Raw genomic sequence first — 27,060 nt, forward strand, 5'->3', positions numbered from 1 at the left:
ACGCATCGCCTTTCAGTGTGGAAAGAAATGACCCATCGCTTTTGTTGCACTGGAAAAAGTTATGCATCGCTTTACTTTTTAACACATCTCCTCCTCGTCGGCCCCTCTAAGTCATTATTTTTTATGCATCCCAGGGACTGTTTGCTAAAAGGATACAACCACTGATTCTTAAGGATTGAGACTCATTTAAACCTTTGAAAAGTGATATCTTGACTTGTGCATATTGGATTTTAGTCGTTTTTGTCTTATTTTATTCCTAAACTGGTGTGGAGTACCTTTTGTGGTGTTCTCACTGTGTTACTGTATGAGATATTGCACAGATACTTCAAACATTGCCTTCTAAGTTAAGCGTTCCTGCTCTGTGCCAAGCTACAGGAGGATGAGCATAGGACAATTTAGGTTGTTTTGTAACTTATATACAAAGCAAGCCGGGTAGTGGTGGCAAGTAAGATGCACTTCCCAAATGTGGTGACAGTATGAATGTGGCATTTTAGATAGAAAACTGTCTGTGCAATGCAGTTGAGTACAATGCAGTTGAGTACACTCTACTACCCTAGAGCGTATTTTGGTGTTCAGAACAAACACTTCAACAAAGTTAATAACAGACACTGCCACACTCATAAAGTCCATATATAAATCAGTCTTTCAGTTGAAAACAGTTGTGAAAGGATCATTTTGCAACTGGTTTCAGCTGAAAGACTGATTTATATATGGACTTTTTGTGTTGTAACTTACCCTGACTAGCATTGTGGCCACTTCTTGGACAGGGCACATACTTCTGCCAACTAGAGACCTAATTTTTAACATTGGTAATCACCCAGTGAGGGTAGGTATTTTTTTGTGCAGTGCCATACAATATCTACTTGTACATTACCTATCCACATTTAAAGACCATTTGGATTTTCTTCCTCTTCTGCAATTTTTCTCTGCTTCACATATTTTAAGTCATCCAGTACATCATGTCCCTGGCTGGTTCTACAAGTGTAGCCATGGAGTTTGAGCTGGCTAAGCTGGAGGATACAGTGTTAACCAGTTGAAAAGCTTCTGCAAAGGGTTGGAGGTACCTTCCCAAGGAGCCACCAAGAAGGTGGAGCCTCAAAAGGCGCTGAGGGCCTGGGCAGAGACCCACACCCAAGGGAATGATGAGTTGGAGGAGCCTAGGAATGGCTCTTCTCAAGAGCTACCTGTAGCAGTAGAGGGGGACACCCCTGAAATTGTGGTACCTAGGAGGGCAGGGAGCAGCGTCTCAAATCGTGGCCTGACCACAGAAGAAAGTAGAGAGGAGAGAGAATTTCAGTTGCAGTTAGCAAGATTAAAAATAGAGGCTGAGAAGGAAGCCAAACAAGCTGAAAGAGAGTCTGAAAGAGCCTTGGCAGAAAATAAATTACTTCTGGCTCATGAGCTGAGTCTGAAAAAGTTGAAACTCAAGGCCAGACAGGTGGATTCCAGCAGTGATGGTGGCAGTATGCCTACAGTACCTGATGGAGACAAGAAGGTTTATATACCCTAGAACTTTGTGACCAGGTATTTGGTAGGAGATGACATTGATAAGTGGTTTTCAGTTGCACTGAGGGTACATGGGGTTCCTGAAGAGCACCAGGGAGGCGGGCCCATGGAAACACATGCCAACACTTGGGAGAGACACGCTTCTAACACTAGAGGTTGGGCACCAGACCAAGTACAAACCTATGAAAGCCATATTGACTGCAAAATTTGAACTGACCCCCTGAGAAATATCGCCAAAGATTCAGGGTCAGTAACAAGCTCCCCAACCAATCCTGGGTAGATTTCATTGATTACTCCAGTAAGGCACTGAATGGCTGGGTGTGGTGCAGCAAAGTCAGTAATTATGTTGGGTTGTACAATTTAATCCTGAGAGAGCACATGTTCAGAATTTGTTTTACAGCACCTAGTTGACAGTGAGCTGACTGATCCGTGGAAGCTTGCTGAAGAGGCGGACCTCTGGGCTACCCCCAGAGTGTCCAAATAGGTATCTGGGGGTCCCAACAATGGTACCCCATTATGCAGAGTGCTCCAAGTATGGACACTTGAAGGGTGGCTCCAAATATCTCAGGAGGGCACAGCCCTGGTGATCAGGCACCCTGGGTTAGCTAGTGTAGCACTTGGGGAGAAGATAGTCCCAGATAGTTTTGGGGAACAGACAGAGGTAACCCTAGTGTCCCTGGGGGATGGAGATATGGTGTAAAAAGCCCACATGCCTGCCAATACTTCTAAGTATAGGCAGTGGGTCACCATTAATGAGCAATGGGTGGAGACTCTGGCCCTCATTACAACATTGGCGGTAATAGCCGCTTACCGCCGTGCAGAAGACCGCCAACACACCACTGCTGCTGCGGAAAACCGCCACAGCTATTATGACCCACATTTCGGAATCCGCCAAAATACAGACACCCACACAAGTCCGCCACACCAAAGGTCAGTGATAAACTGGCGAAAACAAAACCGACACGTCACGCCAACAGAAATACGCCCACACTATCACGACACACGAATCCACGTGGCGGTCTTTCAACCGCGGTATTCCATTGGCGGTACACACCGCCGCGCTCAAAATACACACACCTTTACAAAACACAACCGCATTGGACAATTACAAATACATACACCTGATACACATACACACACCACTCCCACACACCCATTACAATATAAAACACACACCCACATCACCCACAAGCCCCTACGACAAAAAATCATGAAAGAAGGCCAGAGAGAGACACCACCAGCAAGAACAACAGCATCCACAGGCACACAATACCATCATCCACGCACCTCACACAACACACCACTACATATCAGCACACTTATCACCACACAATCCACCCCACACATCACCTACACCAACCCATGGCATGGCAAAGACACCCCAGGTTCTCGGAGGAGGAGCTCAGGGTCATGGTGGAGGAAATCGTCCGGGTAGAGCCACAGCTATTTGGATCACAGGTGCAGCACACCTCCATTGCAAGGAAGATGGAGCTATGGCGCAGAATGGTGGACAGGGTCAACGCAGTGGGACAGCACCCAAGAAATCGGGAGGACATCAGGAAGAGGTGGAACGACCTACGGGGGAAGATGCGTTCCGTGGTCTCAAGACACCACCAGGCGGTTCAGTGGACTGGCGGCGGACCCCCACCTCCTCACCCACAACTAACAACATGGGAGGAGCAGGTCTTGGCGATTCTGCATCCTGAGGGCCTCGCAGGAGTAGGCAGAGGAATGGACTCTAGTAAGTCAAATCTTAACTATTACATCCCCCACCCTACCTGCATGCTTTCACATACCCCCACCCTCACCCCCAGCAACCCAACTCTTCACATATGTCCCAACATCACAAACCACCCATCCCAACACCAAGCCCTGCATGCAACAACAGAGCATAGACACCCATCACTAAAGCATGCACACTTCACATACCCACACAAGCCCCTAAACCACCATCACACAAGCTCCCACACAGAAATGCAAGCACTGGGGTACACGCTCACCCACCCATTGCACACCATGACACATACAGATGTGATAACCATCCTTTTCTACCCCTGCAGGACCCCTACCCAACGTCACCGGACAGGAGGGTCCACACATGTCCACACCACCAACAGAAGAGGCCCACAGTGATGACAGCACCTCTGTCCAACTGGATCTAGATGACCAGCCCGGCCTGTCGGGGACCTCTGGACAGTCGGTTCCCCTCACACTGGCACAGGCCGTCACAGACCCTCCCCCCTCTGGAAACACGAGCACCCACCCATACCTCCGTCCCCAGGACATGTCAATCAGCTGTGTGTCCACCACTACAGGGAACCCAGACTAACCCACCACCCCAACAACAACAGGGACCTTGGGGCAGTGGTAGTGGGCACACGGTCCAGGGGACGGAGACCCAGGAACACAGGGGAACTGGGAGGGCTGCTGTGCGACAGGGGGCGGACAGGCCAAGGGAACCCACTCTCCACGAGGCCCTGTCCTCCATCATGGGAGCCTACCACCACCACTCCCAGGAGACAATGGCAACGGTACTGGCCAAGTTTCAGGAGACCCAGTGCCTGCAGGAGGAACAGTATATGGGCCTCAGGGAGGAACTCAGAACCATCAGCTCCACCCGGGGCACCATCGTAGGGGTGCTGAAGGAACTCGTGAACACCAGGAGGGACACTGTGGCACAACAAGGGGCCCCTGACACTAACATGGACGATGAACTGCCCACCACCTCCGCCGGCGCTAGTGGACAGGACGCCCGCCACAGGACCACCACACCAGCACCCCACCCCCTGCAGAGGGAGAACCACCCTGCAAACGGTCCCTGAGATCCAGGAGAAAGACAGATCACGATGCCAAGACCCCCGCCAAGAAATGAGACCACCCTGATTGTCATCCTACTGTCCCACTTTGTCACCCTGTCCATACTTAAACTGCCCAACCTCCACTTCCTATGCCCATTTGGGCAATGCACCTGTGAGACTAATAGACTGGACTCTGCCATGGACATTCCTCCGCCATCACCCCTCACCATTTCACTACCCCCTCCAATATTGAGCACTTAAATAAATACACTTAAAACACAAAACAATGTGCAGTCTGTCTGTTATTTCGAAATAGTGCATTAGCAATTACAGTGACAAAATGCTCTTTCAATTGTAATGTCAACATACCTATGTCTCACAGCTCAAGTCCATGAGGAATCAAAGCAGATGTCACACAGTGGGTCCCACATCTGTGAAATCGTAAGGGAAAGTGACAACTCAGTGCCCATACACTGGGTGAAAACGACAGACAGTAGAGAGGTAGTAGTGTTTAAGTACATGTAGTAGGCAGGTCTGTACTCTTACCTGTGTCTCACTGGAAATATTGCTGGATCACTGAGTCCCTGTTGTTCATGTCTTCTTCCTCTGCTTCCTCGTGTTCACTATCCACAGGCTCCACAGCTGCAACAACACCGCCATCTGGACCATCCTCCTGCAGAAAAGGCACCTGTCATCGCAATGCCAAGTTATGAAGCATACAGCAGGCCACGATGATCTGGCACACCTTCTTTGGTGAGTAGAATAGGGATCCACCTGTCATATGGAGGCACCGGAACCTGGCCTTCAGGAGGCCGAAGGTCCGCTCGATCACCCTCCTATTTCGCCCATGGGCCTCATTGTAGCATTCCTCTGCCCTTGTCCTGGGATTCCTCACTGGGGTCAGTAGCCAGGACAGGCTGGGGTAACCAGAGTCACCTGCAAATGGCGAGGGACAAGTATTAGACACACACTAACCTGTATGGTAACCCCAGACAACCAGTCCCACTGTCTTGCTTCCAGGTGCTCACCTAATAGCCACACACGGTCCCTCTGGAGTTGACCCATCACATAAGGGATGCTGCTATTCCGCAGGATGTAGGCATCATGCACTGAGCCAGGGAACTTGGCATTCACATGGGAGATGTACTGGTCTGCCAAACATACCATTTGTACATTCATAGAATGATAACTCTTCCGGTTTCTGTACACCTGTTCACTCCTGTGGGGGGGGACCAAAGCCACATGTGTCCCATCAATGGCAGCTATAATGTTGGGGATATGTCCCAGGGCTTAGAAATCACCTTTCCTCCACCTGAGGGAACACGATGTAGCTCCGCATGTGTTTCGGAAGGGCAGACAACACTCTGGACAATACATTGGAAAACATAGACTGGGACATTCCTGATGCCAAGGCCACTGTTGTTTGAAATGACCCACTTGCTAGGAAATGGAGCACTGACAGCACCTGCAAATGAAGGGGGATTTCAGTGGGATGGCGGATTGCTGACATCAGGTCTGGCTCCAACTGGGTACACAGTTCCTGGATTGTGGCACGGTCAAGCCTGTATGTGATTATGACATGTCGCTCCTCCATTGTTGACAGGTCCACCAACGGTCGGTACACCGGAGGATGCCGCCATCTCCTCACATGTCCCATCGGACGGTGCCTATGAAGGACAACAGCGAGCACAGAGTTAATCAACTGAGAGGTACGTACCCACAGTTCACACAGAACACCAATCATACACAAAAGGTGGTCTGTATGTGGTTTGAATCTAGGCCTAGGTATGTGTGACGCAGTTGGAAATGAAGCCATGTGGGCCCCTGAAATGGCAGCTGCCTGACCTCTAAAGTGGGACAATGGGATGTGAGGTAACTGCGCTGGCGTTGTACATCGTCGCGGTAGGCGGTCGAAGACCGCGGCGCAATGCTGCATTGGTTAACATTGGACCCTATAGGTCCCAGGAGCCAATGGCGATGTGCGCCGGCGGTGATGGTACGCACCGCCACGGACGAGACAACCATTTTCTATCTGTTCAATCCCTCGATACATGATCTTCGACAGGAGAGGACCTACACTGCAAGTGCTGCTGTGACCTCGGTCTGGAAGAGACAATGGCTCGAGTGTCTGGGGAAAGGACCCCTGCCTTCACATCGGAGGAGTTGGAGAAGCTCGTGGATGGGGTCCTCCCCCAGTACACGCTACTCTACGGTCCTCCAGACAAACAGGTAAATACGCTGTGAGCATGCTGTATGGGCTATGACTGTGTGGAGTGGGGTGGATGAAAGATGGGGGAGATTGAGGCGTGCATGAAATGATGGTGAGTGCATGTGCATCATGGCAAGGGTAGAGATGGGGGCCAATCACTTTGACGGTACAGTTGGTAATAACTACTCTTTTTCCCCTGTACATTTCATGTAGGTCAGCGCCCACCAGAAAAAAGATATTTGGCGTGCCATCGCCAAGGACGTAAGGACCCTGGGGGTCTACCACAGACGGAGCACCCACTGCTGTAAAAGATGGGAGGACATTCGCCGCTGGAGCAAGAAGACGGCGGAGGCTCAGCTGGGGATGGCCTCCCAACGTGGGAGGGGTGCCCGTTGCACCATGACCCCCCTGATGTTTCGGATCCTGGCAGTGGCGTACCCGGAGTTGGATGGGTGCTTGAGGGCATCACAGCAGACACAAGGGGGTGAGTATACTCTCATTCTGCTGACTTTGCGCGCAGTGGAGTTGTCTGGGTGGGGGAGGTGGGCTGTGGGTTTCCCTAGGCCAGGGCGAGTTCTGTAGGCAAGGCCCCTCTGTAAGGCAGGCCATGTGGCACCCCAGCCCACCTCTGTAGAGTGCCAAATACACCTAGTCATGCCCCTGTGTCATCTATGTGTGCAGATGTCGTCCATAGCCTTGTAGGCCATTTCCCAGGAATTGAACCGTGGAGCCCAAGAGCGCGGAGTAGTGTAGGGGGCTTCTGTGTCTGTTGTGTCCACCAATGGTAGCGGTAATGCATGCACTCAACATGTCTCTCTTCTGTCTTCCCCCCCTTTTTGTGGTCTCCCTGTTCTTGTGTGCATTAGCATCATGAGGCGGAGGAGCAGTGGCACCGGAGCAGGAGGGATCTGCATCCCACATTGCCCTGGAGGGCGACACTACTGAGTCTGAATTCACCAGTGGGACGGAGGGCGAGGGGAGCTCCACGGTGGGGACAGGAGCTGACACCAGCGACACGGACTCGTCCTCTGATGGGAGCTCTGTGGTGGCGGCAACATCTGTGCCCCCCGCATCTACAGGTAGAGCCGCCACCCCCCCTACCAGCACCGCCCTCCTAGCAGCCCCTCAGGCTTTGCCCCGTGCCCGCTCACCAAGGAGGGTGAGCATCACCTTCGCCCCAGGCACCTCAGGCCCTGCCCCAGTCACCCCTGCTGCCCTCAGTGAGGAGGCCATTGACCTCCTCAGGTCCCTCACTGTTGGGCAGTCTACCATTTTCAATGCCATCCAGGGTGTAGAGAGGCAGTTGCAATAAACCAATGCATTCCTGAAGGGCATTTATTCTGGTCAGGCGGCCCTTCAGCAAGCTTTTCAGACTCTGGCCTCAGCACTGATGGCAGCCATTGTCCCCGTCTCTAGCCTCCCCCTCCAACTTCCTCCACCCAGACCCAATCCCCTCTATCTCAGCCCATCCCAAGCACACCTACAGACCAACATGCACACACGTCAACACCCAAGGGTAGTTCAGGCAAACATAAGCACCACACATCCCTCAGGCATTCACGCAAGCATCACAAACATGCAGACACACCAACATCCACTGCCTCCACTGTGTCCCCCTCCTGCTCGTCTCCCTCCTCCCTCCTAGTGACGTCTACACTCACACCTGCATGCACTGCCTCTACAGCCACTACGTCCCTCTCCAGCACACCCACCACCACACCCCCCTCACGTGCAGTCACCACCCCCACTACCATTCACACGTCCACTGTGTCCTCTCCCAGTGTGTCTGTGACGCCCCCACCCAAGATACACAAACGCAGGCACACACCCACCCAACAGCCATCCACCTCACGACAGCCTCCAGCGCATGCACCTTCACTCAAAGTCACCAAACGTATACCTCCTACAACCACCACCTCTTCCTCCACTCCCAAACCCCCTCCAGCTACCTATCCCAGTGTGTCCAAAAAACTTTTCCTGTCCACCCTTGACCTCTTTCCCACACCTCCCCCACCCCGCCCATCTCCTAGGTCCTGAACTATCACCTCAGCCACAACATCTCCGGGACCAGTGGTGCCTGTAGTCACTGGAATCTGGAGTGCACCGGCCACCAGGGCAGCCAGTGTGGCACGGAGCCACAGCGCAGACAGTCCCCCACCTGTGAAGCATCAGAAGTTGGCCAGTGCCCGGCGGGAGAGGAGGAAGACTCCAGCCACCAAAGCCGCTCCCAGGGGTCCCAGTGGGAGTGTGGAGTCAGCTGTGACACCTTCCAAGAAGAGCAGCACGGTGGAGAAGACCGCCATCATCCCCGCTGCCCAGGAGGCCACCGCCAGCACCAGGCCAGCTGCCCAGGAGGCCACCACCAGCAAAAGCCCCGTTGGGCCATGAAGGACCGCCAGCAAAAGCCCTGTTGGGCCATGAAGGACCGCAAGCAAAAGCCCCGTTGGGCCATGAAGGACCGCCAGCAAAAGCCCCGTTGGGCCATGAAGGACCGCAAGCAAAAGCCCCGTTGGGCCATGAAGGACCGCCAGAAAAAGCCCCGTTGGGCCATGAAGGACCACCAGCAAAAGCCCTGTTGGGCCATGAAGGACCACAAGCAAAAGCCCCGTTGGGCAATGAAGGACCGCCAGCAGCTGAGACCCTGCAATGGAGACCGCCATCACAAGCACCGGTGAACAGGCCACCGCCGTCTCAAGCACCGTTGCACAGGGCACCACCATCTCAAGCACCGCTGAACAGGGCACCGCTGTCTCAAGCACTGCTGCACAGGGCACCGCCGTCTCAAGCACCGCTGAACAGTGCACCGCCGTCTCAAGCACCGCTGCACAGGGCACCGCCATCTTAAGCACCGCTGAACAGGACACCGCCGTCTCAAGCACCGCTGCACAGGGCACTGCCATCTCAAGCACCGCTGAACACCGCCGTCTCAAGCACCGCTGAACAGGGCACTGCCGTCTCAAGCACCGCTGCACAAGGCACCGCCATCTCAAGCACCGCTGGCCCATGAGCGGCAAGGACACTGACGCAACTGAGTCCGTCACGGGGTGAATGATGCACTCTGGGCACCATGCCCCCTCCAGAACCAGTGGAGAGATACATCCACTCCCTCTGTCCTTAGCAGGATGAAGCACTCTGGGCACCATGCCCCCTCCAGAACCAGTGGAGAGATACATCCACTCCCTCTGTCCTTAGCAGGATGAAGCATCTGGGCACCATGCCCCCTCCAGAACCAGTGGAGAAGGCATCCACTTGAGAGACTGTGGCTTTGCACTCCCCAGGATTGAACAGTGGGCAGCCCACCCACTGTAGGGACTTGAGAGACTGTGGCTTTGCACTCCCCAGGATTGAACAGTGGGCAACCCACCCACTGTCGAGACTTGAGAGACTGTGGCTTTGCACTCCTCAGGATTGAACAGTGGGCAGCCCACCCACTGTAGAGACTTGAGAGACTGTGGCTTTGCACTCCCCAGGATTGAACAGTGGGCATGTGGCCCCCGTCGTGGATTTGTCGTTGTGCACTCAAGCGGCTGAGGTGCCCCCCTTTCCCTCCCCCTGAGGTGCTTGTTTAGTTGCTGTCTGATGCCCCTGCAGTGTTCTCTCTGTCATGGTCGGGGATCTTGTGTGGGCCTCGCCCATACCATGTGGTCCCGGTGTTCCACGGACTTTCTTAGAACACTACCTGGACTACTATGCTTGGTATATATTATGTACATGGTGTATATATATATTTCTGCCTACTTGCTTTTAATATATTACAATGGTTACACTCATTTTCTATTGTCTTTGCATTCTTCCAGGGGGTTTGGGGGGGGTGTAACTGTGATGTATTGATACGCATTAGTGTGTGTGTTGTAGTGGGTGATTGTGTGGGTGGGGGTGTTGGATGTGTGTCCCTGTTTTTTCCCTCCCCCTCCCCTGTGTCGTAGGTGCAGTACTCACCGTGGTCTTCGCTGCCAGCGTTCGTGCTCCTGGTATAGGAGCAAGAAGATGAAGGCTGGGAAAATGTGAAGCTCTGGTTCCATGGCGTCCTTGTTCCTCGTGGAGTGTGTAGAGGTGAGCGTTTTTCCTTCGGGATTCTTGTTTCCTGCCGTGTTTTTATCCGCGGTGAATCCGCCCCGGAAAAGGTGGCGGATTGGCCTGTCATAATAGTGTGGGCGGTACATTGTCTCCCACCTGTCTGTTGGCGGTGACCGCTGCGCTGTTTGTTTGTACTGCCGTGGCGGTCGGAGTGTTAAAGTGGCTGTTTTTGTTGGCGGTTTCTGCCACGGTCGTGATTCCAAATTTTTTACCACTGGCCTGTTGGCGGTCTTACCGCCGCTTTAACACCGACTGCCAGGGTTGTAATGACTACCTCTGTCTGACACAGGAGCCATCATGACAACTGTCAAGTGTCAACTGGTATCAGCAGAGCAGGTCCTACTAAACACTTTCCACCAAGTCATAGTTGTCGACAATCGTCAGAGGCATCTACAGGTGGCTCTGGTTCCCTTTGAGTGGGGGGGTGGGGTCTCTGGTACCCTAAAAGTAGCTATGTCAGGATCAAGGCTGTGCACGGTCCAGGTTCCACCAAAAGGTCCACTGCGTGGTTTTACAGAACTTTATGCGCACCACTGGTCATCCCCGCTTGTTCCAAGAAGGGCCAGTGGCGTTGTTTGCCCTGTGGTAAAGCTCACACAACTGCAGGTTCTGACCATTGGTGGTGAAGATGCACTTATCAGTGCTATTCTATGAAGGGACTACATTTCCCATGTTTTTAGAGGCAGCAGCCATCTTGGGGTGTGGCTGGCCTATAAAGTCCAGCCACACCCAATCTCCTGGCTCACTGTTTTGAAGACTTCGATGCAGTCAGACCTCAAGGGACCTTCCTCTGGAGCAAAGCAGAATTTCTTCAAAGGCAGCTTGGCAGAAACTTGAAGGTTCCTGTTATTTCATTTGGAATTCAGACATGAGGAGGTCGTACTCGTGGGTGGTAAGGTTATGAAGAGACCAAGTCAGAAGTGAGTTGTTTCTCCCTAACTTTCAGAATTCCCCTAGCCTAACGAGCATGGCATTTTAGGCCATTTGATTTTAGCGCTTCAGTGCACGGCAGCAATGCGCTCAGTAAAGCGATTCAGTTCATGGCAGCCACGTAGTCAGTAAAGCGCTTCAGTTCACGGCAGCCAGCCACGCGCTCAGTAAAGCGCTTCAGTTCACGGTAGCCACACGCTCAGCAAAGCGCTTCAGTTCACGGTAGCCACGCGCTCAGTAAAGCGCTTCAGGTCACAGCAGCCACGCCCTCAGTAAAAGCACTTTAGTTCACGGCAGCAACGCCCTCAGTAAAGTGCTTCAGTTCACGGCAGCAACGCGCTCAGTAAAGCGCTTCATTTCACGGCAGCAATGCGCTCAGTAAAGTGCTTCAGTTCACGGCAACAACGAGCTCAAGTAAAAGCGCTTCAATTCACGGCAGCAAAGCGCCATTGATAGTTCAGTTCACAATAATAATGCGAATTGACATAGCTCTCCAATCAAAAGGAATAAACGCGCATTGGCATAGCGCTTCAGTTCCAGAGGAGAAAAAAGGCGCTTTGGCCACAATATTTGAAAGCACTTCAGTTCACAGAAAGTAAAGCGCCCTTGGCTCAATACTTAAAGTGCTTTTCATGTACAGGAGAACATTTATCGAAAAAAGGGTTTCAAAGATAAAGAAATCACAGTTTCATTGTTTTAGGATTCATGATATGTGCGATACATATTAAAGTGTTTTATATTATGTGAAAAGACCTCTTTAAGTGTTTACGAGTCTTCTAAAACTGAGATCTAATGTTTAGAGTTTTATCAACGCATAAGTGGCTCTATAATTGATATTATCAGTGCATAAGCGGTTCTATGATTGATATTTAAGAGAGTGTCCGTGGTCTAAAACTCTGGTCTTCTTGGGACTCGGAGTTCTCAGTTAATTCTGGTGTTGTGATTTGCAGAAGGAGCTATTGCCCAATCACAAAGAGTTTAAATCTGGTGTTATGGAGATGCATGTATGCTAAGGCTCTAATGGTGAATTTGATTGTCATTAATGAGTATATGCATGTTTGTTCTAACCTTTTCCTTTTCATATCTCTCTCCCAGCTGTCCCTACCCTAATTCCCTTCCCCCGGCCTGGCTTCATCATAACTCTGTGCTATGAAAGCTTTCTGAGTTGGTGACGCCGGGAGGTGGGCCTTCTTGTTCAGCAGCGTGCACATCCTGAGGAAAAGACACCGTGACAGCTATGAGCCGTGTCAGGCCAGTAGATTATCTGTTAGGCAATGACCTGCAGCACACTGCCTGGAGGGAGGTAGAGCTCAGGTCTCACTTGGAGATAATGGGATTGCCTTAGTGGGTTTGTATGACCACACAGTCCAAGGCTTCCCGCGAGGGGAGTTAAGGGTCTCTGGAGCCTGGATCTATGGCCCAGACAGCTGCCAGGGTGAGTGTCAAGGGGTGCAGGAAACCGGTCCCTGAAATTCCTGCGGTGGAGGTTGACAGGGTCTTTGAGGGGGAGGCCCCCTGAGCCAACCGAGAAGGATATTGCCACCCTAGGTGACCTACCTGAGCTTGCTAGCTGGCAAGTTGAGGGTGGGACCAGCAGGGAGGATTCTGCAATGTGCAGAAAGAGTGTCCCACTCTTGATGGCTTGAGGCGACAAGCCTCAGCCTATGCAGCAAATGAAGCCTTGGGGATCACCTAATCTACTGGGAGAATGATCTCCTATATAACAAGCTTAAGTCTCCGTAACCTGGGGCAGCACTTGTGCTAGTTCCCCCAGTGCTACTGGGCCTTCCTACTGAGTCTGTCTCATGACATACCCCTGGCATCACATTTAGGGCAAGAAAAGACCTTTGCCAGTCTTGACGTCCACTTCTATTGGCCCTGAATGAAGACAGTCTCAGATACATTCTGCAGGTCCTGTTCCCCCAGCCAGGCTAGAGGGAAGTCAGGGGAAAAAGCTGAAATCTCTCCTGATCCCACTTCCCATTGTTGACACCCCCTGTGAAAGGTTGGACATCAATGTCATTGGCCCATTTGACCCCAAGATAGCCCTATGCAACAGGTTCATCCTGGCCTTGGTGGACCATACCACACACTACCCAGAGGCAATCCCTTTGAGGATGGTGACTGCACCTGTGGCGACCAGAACTCTGATGGGGATATTTACACGTGTGGGGTTCCCCAAAGAGATAGGGCCTCATTCTGAGGCTGGTGGGCGGCAGTAGCCGCCCGCCTGGCGGGGACCGCCATACGGCCGCTCCGCAGTCAAAAGACCGCGGAGGCCATTCTGGCTTTCCCGCTGGGCTGGCGGGCGACCGCCAGAAGGCCGCCCGCCAGCCCAGCGGGAAACCCCCTTCCCACGAGGAAGCCGGCTCCGAATGGAGCCGGCGGAGTGGGAAGGTGCGACGGGTGCAGTTGCACCTGTCGCGAATTTCAGTGTCTGCTAAGCAGACACTGAAATTCTTTGTGGGGCCCTCTTACGGGGGCCCCTGCAGTGCCCATGCCATTGGCATGGGCACTGCAGGGGCCCCCAGGGTCCCCACGACACCCCATACCGCCATCCTGTTCCTGGCAGGCGAACTGCCAGGAACAGGATGGCGGTATGGGGTGTCAGAATCCCCATGGCGGCGCAGCAAGCTGCGCCGCCATGAAGGATTCCATGGGGCAGCGGAAAACCGGTGGGAGACCGCCGGTTTTCCCTTTCTGACCGCGGCCAAACCGCCGCGGTCAGAATGCCCTTGAGAGCACCGCCAGCCTGTTGGCGGTGCTCTCGTGGTCGTTGGCTTGACCGCCAGAGTCAGAATGACCCCCATAGTGTCTGACAGAAGCACTAACTTCACTTCTGCATACATGAAGTCCATGTGGGATGGGTGTGGTGTAACTTATACGTTCACCACACCTTATCACCCTAAATCAAATAGTCTAGTTGAAAGGTTCAACAAGACCGTAAAGGGCACGATTTCAGGCCTGCCTGAGGCCATGAGGCATAAGTAAGATGTCCTCTTGCCATGCCTTCTCTTCGTCTACAGGGAGGTGCCACACAAAGTAGTAGGGTTCAGTCCCTTCGAACTCCTCTATGGCTACCCTGTCAGGTGACCTGTAAGTATTACCAAGAAGGGGTAGGAGAAAGCTCCCAGGAACACCTCTGAGAATGTGGTCAGCTACATGTTGGCCGTCTGGAACCACATGCACTGCTTCTGGAAAAAGGCCAAGAGCAATCTCGAGGTTAGCCTAAAGGTAATGAAATGCTGGTATGACCAGAAGGCCACTCTGGTGGAGTTTCAACCCGGCGACAAAAGTATGGGTCATGTAGCCAGTACCGCCCAGAACTCTCGAGGACCGCTCGACTGGCCCATACGAGATCAAGGAGGGTAAGGGGGAGGCCACTGAATTACTGGACCTCCAGACCCTAAGGAACCTCCTAAGTGTGCTCCATATCAACAAACTAAAGCCTCACTAGGAGAGGTCTGAAGTGAGCATGCTCCTTGCAACAGATAAGGGTGTGGAGGAGGAGAGCAAGCCTCTCCCTGACCCCCTCTCTACACAGGAACACAATTGGTCAGTGGAGGGTGTCAACCTTTCTGCCACCCTGACCCCAGAGCAGCAAGGTGAATGTTACCAGTTGCTGGGATAGTTTGCCTCCCTGTTTTACCTCACTCTGGACTCACACACCTGTGCGTCCATGATGTTGACACAGGAGACAGTCCTCCTGTAATGAACAAAATCCACAGGGTGTCAGACAGAGTGAGAGCCAGCATCCAGGAGGAAGTCTTCAAGGCGTTAGCTTTAAGGGTGATTGAACCCTATAACAGTCCCTGGTCTAGCCCTGTGGTATTGGTACCAAAAGCTGCCCCACCGGGTGCAAACCATAACTTTGGTTTTGCGTGGACTACAGAGGACTCAATTCTACCACCAAAATGAACACACACGCCATTCCCAGAGCTGATGAGCTCATTGACAGGCTAGGCACTGCCAAGTTCCTTAGTACCTTTGATTTACCATCAGGGTACTGGCAGATCGCCCTGACTGAGGGAGCAAAAGAGAGGTCAGCATTCTCAACCTCAGAGGGCCGTTACCAATACCCTTTGGCTTGAAGAATGCCCCTGCTACTTTCCAACAGTTGGTTAACAGGTTCTTGGTTGTCAGGGAGGCTTTCTGTGCCCCCTACTTAGACAACATTGTTGTCTACAGTGCCAACTGGGAAGAACATCTGCATCACCCCCAGGAGGTGCTTCAGGCCCTGCAACAGGCAGGCTTGACAATTAAGGCCAGCAAGTGCCAAATTGGGCAGGGTTCCATGGTGTATTTGGGACACCTGGTAGGAGGCGGCAAGGTGCAGCCCCTCCAGGCCAAGATTGAAACCATCATGGCCTGGCAATCACCCAAAACCCAAACAGAAGTGACAGCCCTCCTATGCCTCGCTGGCTATAACAGAAGATATGTTAAGGGATATGACACCATTGTTGTCCCCTTAACTGCTCTTACTTCTAAGAAGCAGCCCAGGTTGGTGATCTGGACAGAGGCTTGCCAGAAAGCCTTTGATTTTCTCAAGGAAGCCATGTGCACAGCACCTCTGCTCAGGGCCCCTGATTACTCCAAGGAATTCTTCATGCAGATGGACACTTCAGACATGGCATAGGGGCAGTCTTAGCACAGATTAATGAGGAGGGTGTAGACCAACCAGTAGCCTTTATTAGCAGGAGGTTATTTCCTCGGGAACAGAGGTAAAGTGCCATTGAAAGAGAAACTTTTGCTGTGGTCTGGGCACTGAAGAAGCTGAGACCCTACCTGTTTGTTCAGACAAACCACAGAATCTTCAGGTGGCTCATGCAGTTGAGTGGTGAAAATCCTAAACTCTTGAGGTGGTCCATCTCCCTACAGGGAAAGGACTCCTGGTGGAGCATCATCCAGGCACTGACCATGCCAATGTTGAATGTCTCTCCAGATTCTTCTGCCTTAGAGAAGAGAGCTCCCAAGGGGTTGGGTAGCTCTCCCCACTTTTAGCTGGGGGGTACACATGCTAGACCTGACAGCCTTAGGGTGGTCTTCCCCAGCTTTTTATCTGCGTCCATCCATTTTTCTGATCTCCTTTTTGCTGGTTTTAGAACTCTGTGCACTTTACCACTGCTGACAAGTGCTAAAGTGCTTGTGCTCTCTCCCCTAAACATGGTAACATTGGCTCATACCCAATTAGCATATTTGATTTACCTATAAGTCCCTAGTAAAGTGCACTAGATGTGCCCAGGGCATGCAAATTAAATGCTACTAGTGTGCCTGCAGCAATGATTGTGCCACCCACATAAGTAGCCCCTTCACCATGTCTCAGGTCTGCCATTGGTAGGCCTGTGTGTGCAGTTTCACTACCACTTTGACTTGACATTTAGAACTACTTGTCAAGCCTTAAATTCCCCCTTTCTTACATATAAGTCACCCCTAAGGTGGGCCCTAACTAGCCCATAGGGCAGGGTGTTATGTAAATAGAAGGCAGGACATATACTTATAAGTTTTACATGTCCTGGTAGTGAAAAACTCCCAACGCCGTGTTTCCCTGCTTTGAAGCCTACTCCTCTCAAAGACCAGCATTAGAGATTCGCTTAAATGCTTTTAAGTGCTAAATTCTGATTTGAGAGGAATAGACTTGTCATATTTGGTATGATTGGAATGGTAGTGAGAAATCCTACTTGCTGGTGAAGTTGGATTCTACATTACTATTTCTGAAATGCCACTTTTAGAATGTAGGCATTTCTCTGGACTTACTGCCATCTGTGCCTCACAGCCTGTCTCCAATCCACATCTGGTCTTTGCTGGTTGACAGCTCCCCTTGTGCGTTCCACTCAGACAGCCATAAACACAGGACAGTGAGCTGCATCTGCATTCATCTGCATAAGGTGGGTTTCCCTGGGCAGGGTGGGTAGAGGGGCTCTCTCTTATATTTCAAAGGTCAGTGGCCTGCCCTCACACAAAGGACTGATAACTCCCCACTGCACTCCTGGCAGACAGGGCTAGGTTGAAAGGGGAACTTGTGCACTTCAAAACCACTCTTTGAAGTTTCCTCCACTTCAAAGGCATTTTTGGGTATATATACTGGGTCTGTGACCCCACCAAACCAGACACTTCCGGACCTACAACTGTACTCTGTCAGGGGGACTGCCTGGCTGCCCAAAGGGCTCATCTGGACTGCTTTGCTCTAAGGACCTGCTTGTTATCCTGCTGCCTGCTGACCCCAGACTCTGATGGAAGGACTCTGCCTTTCTCCTCAAGTGCTCTCCAAGTGCTTGGACTAAGCTTGCCTCCTGTTCTGAGGTCTCAGGGCTATCAGAGACTTCACCAAAGAGAAGGAAATCCAGTGCATCAGAATATTGATGCAACAGCTGCAAAATTTGTTGCAACGCCTGGTGGACTGATGCAGCGCCTGCCTCATGGCTGGAAAATCACTGCATTGCCTGCCGGATTAACGCAGCACCTGCTGACTCTGCTCAATATGTTCTGGGTTTTTCACACATCATCCCTGGGCATCAAAATATCCCTGCATCTGAGTAAAGAACCTAAGCTGCACACCTGGAAACTAATGCATCGCCTTGCAGCATTTAAAGAAATGACACATCGCCTTTGCCACACTGGAAATATCGACGCATCACTTTACTTTTCAATGCGTTTCCCTCTATGCGGCCCCTCGGCATCGCTAGTTTTAATGCATCCCAGGTACTGTGTGTTGAAAGGATACAACCACTGATGCTTAAGAACTGAGATTCATTTAAACTTGTAAAATGTGATTTCTTGACTTGTGCATATTTGATTTTTGTCATTTTGATCTTATTTTATTCAGATAAATATTATCTAAACTTATGTGGAGTACTTTTTGTGGTGTTTTTATTGTGTTACTGTATGAGTTATTGAACAAACACTTATGTAGTTTGATATTACTCAATTTACTAGCATTCAGTTTCACTAATTCATGTTTAATAACAGCATTGTGTGAATGTATAACATGGTGGACTAGTTTCTCACCGGTCCCCTTCTCCAGCCAACTTCAGCGTAAGTCATATTATTGATCAGAATTTCAGGCATTAAACGGTTGTAAATTGCTTTGATGTGAAACATGATTAATCAACACAGAACAAGTTAACAAATGTGGCTTGAAGAAAATATAACTAACTTTTGTTATTTGGTTATTACCAGTCATGGCACTATAATGAATCATGAAATTATAAGGTATTGAGCGCCTTATTTCTTTTTTTTAAATATTTGTTTTTGTTTAGGAAAGAGATATAGGGCCTCATTACGACCCTGGCGGGCGGCGGAGGCCGCCCGCCAGGATGCCGCCCTCCAAAATACCGCGCCGCGGTCAAAAGACCGCGGCGGGTATTACAAGTTTTCCCCTGGGCTGGCGGGCGGTTGCTGAAAAAACGCCCGCCAGCCCAGGGGAAAACGACCTTCCCACGAGGATGCCGGCTCGTAATCGAGCCGGCGGAGTGGGAAGGTGCGACGGGTGCAGTGGCACCCGTCGCGTATTTCAGTGTCTGCAAGGCAGACACTGAAATACTTTGCGGGGCCCTCTTACGGGGGCCCCTGCCGTGCCCATGCCATTGGCATGGGCACGGCAGGGGCCCCCAGGGGCCCCGCGACCCCCCCTACCGCCATCCTGTTCATGGCGGCTTTCCCGCCATGAACAGGATGGCGGTAGGGGGGGTCGGAATCCTCATGGCTGCGGAGCGCGCTCCGCAGCCATGGAGGATTCACACGAGCAGCGGAAAGTCAGCGGGAGACCGCTGACTTTCCGCTTCTGACCGCGGCTGAACCGCCGCGGTCAGAATGCTCGTTGGAGCACCGCCAGCCTGTTGGCGGTGCTCCCGTGGTCGGTGGCCAGGGTCAGAATGACCCTCATAGTTCTAAATATATAGAATTCATAGAATAAATCAAAAGCAGGATCATACTAGTCTTATATTTCAGTGCATTAACAGAGTCAGAAACAGCAATTGCGTTACAAATATGGAAGGTGGAATCACGTCCTGGAACAAATGCAAGTTGTTGGGAACAAATTAACAGTGTAAGGATTCTAGACAGTCTTACTGCTAATGCTCTGGAATATATTTCAGAATCTGTATGAGTCAGAGAAATAAGCCATTTTGATGCTCTGTCGTCCTTACGGTGTACTTTTAAAAAACTATGCAATAATAGTTTGATTTCAAACATGAGCTACCTTCTGGCTTTAATCTAACCCCCAACACTATCCTCACAATCAGAGTGGCAGGAATCTGAGAGAAGGCACGGTAGATTACTATTGTTGTATATTGACTTTTCACTTCTGGGCCACAAAAACATCTTATATTGGCACAAGAATTTACAGGCTCATGCAAATCTTGTCTCCCTTGTGTCTGCAATAATTGAGACATCAAATTTCTCCTTTTTATTATAAGCATGAAGTCTACCAACAGATTCCGCATACTCAAGATCCTTGCCTTTCTGCAATAAGAAAGCAGGTGCTGCCTTTACTCGAATATTGTGTCCAATTTGGGCTTCAAAGGTTAGTATTTGCATATAAATCTCATTTTCCGTTTTGAAGTGCAAATACTGAATTAACGTAGCATGCTCAGTCTCAAAGTGGCGCAATTCAAGAAGCTGTTCCATTTTAATAGAACATCTATGCTTATTTCTCCGAACCTCATACTGAATAATCTTATGACATACATATGCCTTAAGGTCATCCCATTCGATATTTATATGGGCAGTGTTGGTATTAAAATACTTAATGGACATATATTCTTTATGCACTCTTTCCAATAATAGAGACCAATCAAAAGTCCACATTTTGTTGTGCTCTCCATCACCCCTATGTGAATCCTCATAATGAGTGGATTGTGATCCAAAAATAGCATGGATCCCGGTTCGACATCGTCTTTTGATATTAGGGCACGGGACCTAAAAGCCAGGCCTATCAGTAGGTATTGTCTAGACTGGAGAAGAAATATGTAAACCCAGATTCAGACAGTTTGCGTGCTCTCCACACATCATCAAGACCAGAAATCTCTTTAGACCTAATTCTGCCATTTCGTAATCAAGGTACAGCTTTCCGGTTAGTAGCATCAACTGTAAAATCCATTATGAACTTAAAATATCCAGTTTAAATCAGTTCCCCGAACCAGTCAAATAACTCGAGGGCTAACTGCTCAAAAAATAATGGGCTAATCTTAGTTAGGGCCATAATCTGCATAGGCAGCAATTGTAGCTGAATGTAGAACTGCGCAATGGCTCACCGCCTTTTTCAATCTGCATTTGTTTTCAAAGCTTTCACTCCTGTTCTCCTACCCATCAGAACGGCAAGCCCACGAATGGATAGGAGTTATGCTGAATTTATGAACAAATTATAACCTCCTTAAGTCAGTCAATATCTATTCTGATATGTGATACGGGCTTTGGACAGGCAGACAATATCTGGAATGTATATAGTGAGATTTACTGCACTATCCTATGTTTTACTGCAGAATTTAGGCCATGCACATTCCAATTAGCTATAATCTCCAGCAGGCCACCATCCCTGTGAGGGCGGCCATTCCCAATGGGGTCGCAATTGCGACCTACCTCATGAATATTCATGAGATAGGTCATTTGCGACCCCCTTGCGAATTGCAAACTGTGTAAAGTACACTGTTGTACATAAGTTTTTGCAGTTCGCAATTTGCAACTCACAAACGAATCGCAAATTGCGAGTCGCAAAGCTCAGGGTCGTACATCTGGCCCTTAGTGTTGAAATATCCACACTTAAGCACCAGCGCTTAACTCTTTTTAGCTTAGTTCAGCACCACAAAGAACTATTAGAAATATAAGTGGTCAAATAAACCTGTAGTGCCATATTCTTTCCTATTTTGCGGTGCAAACCCCCTTCTTGTTCAGTGAACACCCATCCCCTGGGAAAATCAACCCCATATCCATCAATGTGGAAAGACAGAGTCAAATGGGAAGCATCAGTACCAACCTCAGCATTCACTATCAAAAAGAAAACAAACATTTGCAATGCAATAGGTCTTGCATTTTCTTGAGTGAGAGCTTTTGGCATTGTAAATTCATAATTGGACTTTTCCTGCCACATAAATTGGTCTACCCTGACTCATAATTTTGTCTTTTCCTGCCATATTATTCCAGAGGCCCTACAGATAATTAAAGCACTTCCATTTACCTTCTTCCTCTATTGGCAGCAAAAAATGAAAATGTTGCAATTTAGCATCCTAATTTAAAGAGCCACAGAGGAGAAATAAACTAGAAGGGTCACCCAGACATATAAAGAGTGTTAAAACTGTAATAGAGTAAATAGAATGTTAAGTTGGCCTGAATTATGGTCATAATTGTAATAAGGAGAGATTAATAAAACCTATACAATCATCATATAAACCTTTATAAGAAACACACTTTTGGCATTAGACTGTGTAGCTTAAAATAGTATAACCAAAATATCATTTGTAAGAAACATGGTCATGTAACCATATAGTTATCCCCTAAAAGGCATAACCCAATGAAAAAATGCATGTGGAAGTAATGCAATGTAAATATATATTTAGCCCCTAGAGCGCATAGTGCATTACACATTTTCAAGATGATCAAGTCTATTGCAACAATATTACAAACAAGGCCCATAAAACATAATTTCTTTTAGCTGTAAAACAAAAGTTCCAACCATGAGAAAGCTTAAAAAGATAATGAATGGTTGTAGGGGTCATTATCTTGGAGTCCCCACTAACATAGTGTTGGGAGCAAGCAATGGTCTAGACAGAAAGAGAACGTTCTGCTGAATGCTTTGGTGGTGGTCCCATTGTCCGGGGACCACCACAGGCTGAGTTATGAGCAAAACTGTTTTGAAAAAGTAATGCCCAGAAAGGCATTATGGGGTAAGTTTCTGTGTGCCGCAAATATTTTAGTATGAATGTGACTGTAAGGATTAGAACAGCCACTAGAGGTGCCCACAATGAAAATAACATCTGTAAGAAATATGTTCATGTAACTATATAGTTAAATCCTAGAGGGCATACCCACACAATAGGAAAATGGCCTTAAATAAGGCAACATAACCATATATTTAGCCCCTAGAGGTCGTAGTGCATTACACATAATCAGGGGTAGCAGGCCTATAACAATAATATTACATTCAAGGCCTTTAAAACATAAACTATTTTCAATTGTAAAATAAAAGTTCCAGCCATGAGAGCACTTAAAAAGACACTGATCGGTGGGAGGGCTTATTATTTTGGGGTCCCTACTAACATAATATGGGGACCCAGAGAAGATGTAGACAGAAAGAGCACGCCATGCTGAGCATTCTGGTAATGGTCCATTGTCCTAGAGCAAACCACAGGCTGAGGTATGGGCAAAAATTTTTGTAAAAGTTATGCCCTGAAAAGCATTAAGGGTTGAGTTTCCCAAGTGCGGTGAATATTGTAGTATCGGCTCACCTGCTGTGCCAGGAGAGCCGCTTTTGCTTTGAGGACTTTTGTTTTACCATAAAGCATTTACCAATTTCAGGTGTTTTAAGGGTAGAACCACAAGAAATGACTCTGATTAGGTAACTGTGAACAATGTGACCAGCGCTTCAACAGCACCGATCAAATTCATGCTGTTGTGCCTGTTCACGCTGTGAGCACCATGGCTGCCATGATGCATAAATGGGAGACCCAAAGGAGAAGAAAATAGTTTGCCCTTGCTGAAGTATATCGGTGATCGTGCAATAATCCATGTAACAGGAGCAGTCTGCAAGACGTGACAAAACAAACAACCTCAAGGCAGGACAAACATTAAGCATTTACCAATGATGTCCAGTGATTTTTGAAAGGCAAGCCCACGAACAATTTAAAGTAATGGCCATGAGATGGGCATGGTTAAAAGCCCACAACAAGTCAAAGCACTTGCACGCTCGACCTAACAATGAAACATACATTGTTCCTCTCCTTAGCACCATCATCCTTATGTACGAGCATTACTTATATGAGAATATTTAAGATCTATTGGTAAACAGAAAACAGCAAACTAGCCCAGCTCTGAGCCGCTCCCTAGCCTCAGATTCATGATTGCAAAAATATGTATGGAGTCTGACAGATCACTTTCAGCTTTGCTGGCTCCTGCAAAAACACCGGGGCTCCAAGCTCTGTAAGTGATTAAATCATCTTTCTCAGCAGCCATTGTTTTTCCACGGGTCTCCTGCAAACATCAGATCTGAAGAAGTAGAAGCTGAACCTACAGAAATCGGGGCGGTGGGATTTTTTTTTTCATATGTCACTACTTGCAGAAGACTGTTTCCCTCCTATATCAGAACTGGATGTGGTTATGGCTCTGTATTGGCACAGTAGGAGACCATGCACTCATTATACCTGAGAATCGAAACCCCAATCTGCAAGATCAGGAAACATATTCTGAAACCAATCAACCCAGACGTCTGCATAGCTTGCCCCTCAAGTCCCTCTCACACACCCACCACACATAGGTTTTTGTGGTGTTGCCATTTCTCTAGACCTTCAACCTTCTCTTTGAGGGTGTGTATTGGATCAGATTGGTCCTCAAATGATGACAACAGTTTTAAGGTTGTATCTTCCGTATAAGAAGTCCGTTTCTCAAGATTAATATTCCTAGCACATATTTGAATAATAGAGAAAACTACACTTAGGAAATAATGGAACTTGTATTCTGTTTTTGACGGAGTATCCCATCCACCAAGGTCGGAATCAGGCCCTTTGCATTGTCTGTTGAGCTTTGATGCTATCAGCTTTAACTTCTTTGTAAGAAAGTTGTGATTTGTTTCTGTGAGTAAGGATTGGCTGATATATTGAGTTCAATAAGGATTATTCATGGACGATGTGCCCTGATTAATGATGCTGTTAAGTTTGTTTTTAAGGCAGGATTAAGAAACTCAGTTATATAGACTTCATTTGTGGGGTGAGGGTAGTGAGATGGGAGCAGAATTAAAAGTGAATCCTGTGTCTGTTGAGCTCTTCATTAGATCAATCTGTATACTTTTTATATCTGATTCAAACTATGAGATGAATGCACAGCATTTATCAGATAACCCCTGAGCAACAATGCTACAGTCTGCAGCTACTATATTCGTCACAGGATTAGAGGAGGAAATAACGTTATAAATTCACATTTTAAAAATAAATAAAACAGTTGAAAAGTCTTACAAAAATTAATTTGTGGCAATAATAATAAATAAAATAAATATTAATAATATCAATTGACCGAATCTGAATGATATGTATGATTGTTTTGTACCCGTGAATGCGGTCGTAAAGCAATTGCAGTTCCCATTCACAAATGGGTAGTGGTCCCCAAGGGACCACTTTCCCCTTTGTGAATAGTAGTGAAAATATTTTTTCAGAGCAGGCAGCGGTCCCAACTTTAGATTTTTCTTTTTGAAATGCATCCTGTTTTCCTTTAAGGAAAAATGCTTTATTTAAAAAGCAGTTACTGACATGGTTGTCTGCTGTCTCCAGTAGGCCACCATCCCTGTGAGTGTAGCCATTTCCAATGAGGTCGTAAATTGCGACCTACCTCATGAATACTGATGAGGTAGGTCATTTGTAACCCGATTGAGAATCGTACTTAACATTGACGTACATTTTGTTTTGCGACTCGTTATGTGAGATTCCCAAACGGATCGCAAATTACGAGTCACAAAACAAAAGGTGGTACATCTGGCCCCAAATCTCTAAAGCACGTCTAGCATGCAGTGCAATGAAGGGCTGGTTTAAACTGGGTTTATTTGGCTGAGCCTTTTGCCCCTGTAGATGTTCAGACTGCGGCCAAGACACACTAGTGTCCTCATAGATGCTGGGAGAGATTGTGATGTAAACAGTGGGGAGAGAGAGAGAGAGAGGGAATCAGAAGGAGGAAGGCCAGACTGGGAGCCAAAAGCACCGATAGCAAATTCTTTCTGACTTGCTCTCTTAATGTACACAGCGAGCAAGCCTGACCATAGCAAGGGGGGCTTGGGGGATTCTCCCCTCAGTAAAGTTTTGTACAAAAAGGCTAATTGGGTGCATTTCACAACACATTTCTCATTATAGAACCTTGTCCACACTTTGAATGGATGTATGGAGACTGGAGACATTGCTGCATAAATCAATAAATGAATGTGGAGTTGGATAGGCGAGGGGTGGGTGGATGAATTTGTTTTGGAAATGGATGAGAATGAATAAATGCTTTTAACTACTTGGAGCAAATGGTCTCAATGCATTGAATAAGAGGGGTGCTCTGGTTTTCATTGTAGCTTCCTCATTCTACCATCACCCTCACCAAACACTGTGACCACCATTCAAACATAGTCATAAGGTATGTTACACAATGCGCTGATTTCTTTAAAGAATTTTAAAAAACACATTAAGTTTAGCTCTAAATCGAGAGAGAGAAAGAGGTAACAATATATAGTGGTCGAATTGCACAATGTGAAATTAGGAAATATTGCTTCAATTCTTCGTTCCCTTTTTACCACATTGTGTGGTCCTGGAAATTGTTTTTGTTTCACAGTGGTTTCCTTTCTTTAGATACATGTATACATTATATATTGTCAATAAATCAAGAGTGTGTAATTCAATGTACAGGAAGTCTTACATTATCCGGCGAGGGTTACAAGGTGTGAGAGTGACGTCATTCACAGCTCACTGAGCCATATTAGGAGGATTACAAAATAGAAACTGTAAATTACAAAAGGATCTCTGTGTTAAAAGCAGGAACTCACTTATCTAGCTACATAAAATAAAAATCTGTCATCTGCATAGTATATGATCTGCTTCACAGGAGACATATTAACCCTCTGTGCTACACTTTGATTCAAAACTGGGACTCAATAAAGCAGAGACCTTTAAGCAAATGTGCTAACCCCAGAGTTATTATTCACTGAGCTATTCTAGGCGCACAAAGATCTCTACAACAGGTGCCTTAACCCCATAGGCTATAAATGCAGACTTTGTAAACAAGTGAGCAGAAATTATTTAATGCCACGTTTCTCCTTGGTGCAATTTGTTTTTGGCAGAGCTCAAAGGTACTCATGATAGACCTGCTAAACATATGTGTGGCAATGCAATATTTATTAAGCTTAAATAATTAAAAAGTCAAATATTTAATATTTTACACTTACCTTATCAGGTACCTTCTGTCCCAGTAAGTACTGCAGGCTGAGTTCAGGCCAATATGGGTGTGCAGCCTATTACTGTGGTGTGGTCCCAGTCCATGCAGCATGTGAGTCGACCTCACAGGGTCGAGTTGAGCCTCATGAAGGCATTTTTATTCAAATAAAATGCAGTATTACTTCAGTAATCACAGCACAGCACAATACAAAGTGTAGTGATTACTGTAATAACTTTGCAGGCAGTATTAAAAAAAACTACTTTCCCAACTCATCACAGAGATGGGTGGGGTGGGTCAGTTATTACTGATGACCCCATCCCATCTAGTGACAACCTGTGAAATGGCGGGGTTGTCATGCAGCAGTTTACAGCCTCGAGAGGTACAGGGCTTAAACTGTACCCGCCCTAAGCTGCTTGGAAAAATGACGCAGCCTGGCGT

The sequence above is a fragment of the Pleurodeles waltl genome, chromosome 6 (genome assembly GCF_031143425.1).
Source record: "Pleurodeles waltl isolate 20211129_DDA chromosome 6, aPleWal1.hap1.20221129, whole genome shotgun sequence".
Classification (NCBI taxonomy): domain Eukaryota; kingdom Metazoa; phylum Chordata; class Amphibia; order Caudata; family Salamandridae; genus Pleurodeles; species Pleurodeles waltl.